Below are 4,898 nucleotides of genomic sequence, written 5' to 3'. Positions count from 1 at the left end.
TTTAATGTATCAAATCTGTTCTTCAGATGATCTCTAAATTCAGGTGGGATACAGTCAAGGTCATATTTTGGCTCTCATCAATTTGTTTTCATATTCTTCAACTTCAGTTTGAATTTGCACATGAGCAATTGATTGTCTGTTCCACAATCTGCCTGTGGCCTTGTTTTGACTAATGATATGGAGCTTTTCCACCTTCTCTATCTGCAAATGTAGTCAATTTTTTTCTGTGTATTCCATCTTGTAATGTCCATGGTATAATTGTCTCTTATGCTGTCTAAAGAAGGTATTTGAGATGGCTCTTGAAGGAACGTCAGTGATGACATGTTAGCTGCTGGGAAGAGATGGATTCTCATATTAGGTCACTGTCAGAAAAGCTAAGTTTGTAGAGTAAGGATCAGAAGATCTGATCCTGATTACATAACTGTCCCTCACTTCAGAATCTTGGATATCCACTTCATCCTTCCAGACTGTCCTTGAAAACCTTTTAAGATTCCACCTGAGAAAGCCCTAGGAGTTCTTAGAAGGGGAAGAAGTAAGAAGATTATTGATTGGAATAAAAATGGGGTTGAATGAGCTCCAGAAAGCAGGATTCTCAGACTCGTGGACAACAATCTGAAGAAGAAGACAACTTCAAAAAGCCAACTAGAAGCAACATTCAGAGAAATAAGATGAGAGGGGCCTCCTCTGGTCCTCAGCAGAAGAATCTGGAGCCAGCTCTTCCAGGCAGTTAAGTGGGGGGGTCACTCTGCCGAGAACCCCAGTTCAGCGTCTGTGAGAAACACAAGGAAGAACAAATAAAAGAGTCCTGGAAACGGAGATGGTGGAAGTACCAATGAAGCACCTCAGCCACCTCGGAAGAGAAGGGCCCTGGCTGATCCTACCACTGAATGTGAGGAGGCATTTCAGAACAGAGTGGAGGTTAAAGTGAAGATTCCTGAAGAATTAAAACCCTGGCTCGTCTAGGACTGGGACTTGGTTACCAGGCAGAAGCAGCTGTTTCAGCTCCCAGCTAAGAAAAATGTCGATGTCATTCTGGAAGAGTATGCAAATTGTAAGTGATTACAAGGAAATATCAGCAATAAGGAATATGCTGTTAACTAAGTTGTGGCAGGGATAAAAGAATAGTTCAATGCGATGTTGGGCACTCAGCTGCTCTACAAATTCAAGAGGCCCCAGTATGCTGAAATTCTACTGGCCCACCCTGATGTGCAGATGTCCCAGGTTTATGGAGCACCACACCTACTGAGATTATTTGTGAGAATCAGAGCAACGTTGGCCTATAAGCCTCTTGATGAGAAGAGTCTTGCATTATCGTTAGGCTATTTGCATGATTTTCTGAAATATCTGGCAAAGAATTCTGCAGCCCTGTTTACTGCCAGCGATTACAAAGTGGCTTCAGCTGAGCATCATCGCAAAGCCCTGTGGGTCTCCTGACCGCTCACTGTCAACGTCTGTGTATCTGTAACACTTTTCTTTGTGTTCTTAGACTTTTTCTTGTATAATTGATGTTCTCAAAAATTGTTAATGTTATCACAGGGCTTATATTTAAGTTGTTTTCTGTTTGCTTCAAACAGAAAATAAGAGAGAGTGTAAGCTCCCTTTCGCATTTCAAAGTTGCTACTGGTAGCGTTATTGACTACGCTTTATTGACTACGCAAAGGCTTTCGATTGTGTGGATCATGACATGCTATGGACAACATTGAGAAGTATGAGTATTCCAGAACCCTTATTTGTACTTCTGAGGAATCTGTACCTGGACCAAGAAGCAGTTGTTTGAACAGAGCATGGGAACACTGAATGTTTTAAAATTGGGAAAGGTGTGCGACAAGGTTGTGTTCTTTCACCATAATTATTCAACCTGTATGCTGAGCAAATAATACAAGAAGCTGGGTTCTATGAAGAAAAACATGGCATCAGGATTGGAGGAAGACTCATTAACAATCTGCGATATGCAGATGATACAACCTTGCTTGCTGAAAGTGAAGAGGACTTAAAACATTTACTGATGAAGAACAAAGAGCACAGCCTTCGGTATGGATTACATCTCAATATATAGAAAACAAGAGTCCTCACCACTAGACTAATAAACAGCATTCTTATAAACAGAGAAAAGATTGAAGTTTTCAAGGGCTTCATTCTTCTTGGATCAACTATCAACACTCACGAAGCAGCAGTCAAGAGATCAGATGATGTATTGCATTAGGCAAATCTGCTGCACAGGAATTTTTTAAAGTGTTGAAGAGCAGAGATGTCAGCTTGAGAACTAAGGTGTGCCTGACTCAAGCCATGATATTTTCAATAACCTCATATGGATGTGAAAGCTGGACAGTGAATAAGGAAGATCATAGAATTGATGCCTTTGAGTTGTGGTGTTGGAGGAGAATACTAAAAGTGCTATGGACTGCCAAAAGAACCAATGACAATAGATCTGTTTGCGAAGAAGTGCAGCCAGAGTGCTCCTTGGAGGCCAGGATGGCTAAGCTTCGTCTCTCATACTTTGGACTGTCAGGAGAGAACAGTCGCTGGAAAAGGATGTCATGCTGGGTAAGATGGAGTGTCAGAGAAAAAGAGGAAGACCCCCAACGAGATGGATCAGCCAGGTGGCATCATTGATAGTGTCAAGTGTGGCAGCAGTGGTGGGGTTGGCCCAGGATCAGACATTGTTTCGTTCTGCTGTGCATGGGGTCGCTATGAGTCAGTTCTGACTCGATGGCACCTGACAACAACAACAACAACTGGTAGCGTAGTGGTTACAAATAGGGCTGCTAACCTAAAGGTCAGCAGTTCAAAACTACCAGCCACTTTGCAGGAGAAAGATTAGGCTTTCTATTCCCGTCAAGATTTACAGCCTTGGAAACCCTGTACAGGGTCGTTATGGGTCAGAATCGACTCGACAGCACTTAACAACAACAACAACAACAACCAGTATACGCAGTAATTAGACAAAGAAGAAACATTCAGTAGAACATTCTTGCCTAGTTGACAACGTTGCTTGAATGATGGTGATTCTATTTCTTTGACACTACACAGTTTTCTAACATGTGTTAATGCTACATGACAAAATGTCCTGATTCCTAGTGCCAAAGGTTCAACTTAATGTATATTCCTGAAAACCCATGCATTTGTGCTCTCTCTCTCTCTCTCTTTTTTTTAATGGTGCTTTAAGTAAAACAGCCCATCCCTCTGCAAGTCATCAAGTTGTTGAAGGATGGTGGTTTGTTTCATTATTTTTGTATTGGAGTTTAAACACATTGTGTAGCCACGGTTTTCTGAAAAATTGATATTTTAAGAATTGTATTTCAGATCTTAAATAAAATTTTTTTCTAAATTTCAAAGCAAAAAAAAAACAAAAAAAGGTATTTGAAATGATCAAATCATTGATTTTACAGAATCATGTGATCTCCAGCATAATTTCTATCAGCAAGGCCATATTTTCCAAGTACTGATCCTTCCTCTTTGTTCCCAACCTTTGCATTAATGAATCACCATTAATGATCAATACTTCTGGATTGCAAGTTTGATCTATTTCAGATCGAAGAAGCTGGTAGAATTCTTCTATTTCATCTTTATTGGCTTTAGTGGTTGGTGTGTAAATTTGAACAATGGTGGTATTAAGTGGTCTTTCCTGTAGGTGCATGGATAGTATCCCATCACAGACAGCGTTGTACCTCATAACTGATCTGGATATGTTCTTTTTGACAATGAATGCAACACCAGTCCTCTTAAATTTGTCAACCATGTGGTTGTTAGATTCAAAATGGCCAATACCAGCCCATTAGTCACTAATGCCTAAGATACCTATGTTTATGCATTCCATTTCATTTTTGACAATTTCCAATTTTCCTAGATTCATATTTTGTATATTCCATGTTCTGATTATTAATGGATATTTACATTTGTTTCTCTTAATTTTGAGTTGTGCCCCATCAGTAAATGAAGGTCCCACATGCTTTATTCATGTCATCACAGTCAACTGTACTTTGAGGAGACAGCATTTCCCCAGTTGCATTTTAAGTGCCTTCCAACCTGAGGCCTTCCAACACTGTCATTTTAAGTGCCTTCCCACAGTGTCAGATATAGTACCATTTTCTGGCAATATGACAGTGTTTCACCTTATTCATGAGGTTTTCGGTGACTAAATATTTGAAGTAATTCATCACTCCTTCTTTCTAGTCTGTCTTTTTCTGGAAGCTCATCTGAAACCTGTCCACCATGGGTGACCCTACTGGTATTTAAAATACCCAAGGCATAGCTTCCCAGTTCTGGGCCATCCTTGCATTTGTTGTTTTTATTGGCGTCATTGTTGCAGCCAATGTATCAATCCATTACCTTAGTGCAAAAATCTGATAAGTCATCTGATTATCTTCATGAGATTGGTACATTTGAGTCTAAAATTGAACCCCAGGTTAACTAATGAGAAGCAGATAAATGCAACACTTTAGCCTTTCCCAGTTTGAACCCAGTCATAGTGTACATTTACCTTTATTCAAATTAACATTTAAATAGAAAGAAATATGGAAAGTATTTGTTAAATACTCACTAAGTACCAAACCATTGAGTACATTGCTAGAAGAGTGAATGATACGTATGGCTACATTGACCCCCCAAAGCATACAGTTACTGTGCTGGGAATGACAAATTAAAGAAGAATTGTGTCACATTCCTCATCAAAAAGAACATATCAAAGATCTATCTTGAATAATGTCTATACACTTGTAAGGAAGACCAGTTAGCAATACTATTATTCAAACTTATCCACAATCCACCAAAGTTGGTGATAAAGAAATTGAAAAATTCTACCAACCTCTTCAGTCTGAAACTGATCAAATATGCAATCAAGATGCATTAATAATTATTGGTGATTAGAATATGAAAGTTGAAAGCAAAGAGGCGGGATC

General features: G+C 39.4%; 1 pseudogene; it reads left to right on the top strand.

The window, feature by feature from the left end:
* Positions 1 to 569: 569 nt before the first annotated feature.
* On the top strand, positions 570 to 1,434 carry LOC102822862 (annotated as a pseudogene).
* The last annotated feature ends 3,464 nt before the right edge of the window (positions 1,435 to 4,898 follow it).

Source organism: Chrysochloris asiatica, unplaced genomic scaffold (genome assembly GCF_000296735.1).
Source record: "Chrysochloris asiatica unplaced genomic scaffold, ChrAsi1.0 scaffold00120, whole genome shotgun sequence".
Classification (NCBI taxonomy): Eukaryota; Metazoa; Chordata; class Mammalia; order Afrosoricida; family Chrysochloridae; genus Chrysochloris; species Chrysochloris asiatica.
The sequence above is the reverse complement of the archived record's forward strand: the minus strand, read 5'-3'. Positions and strand labels throughout refer to the sequence as shown.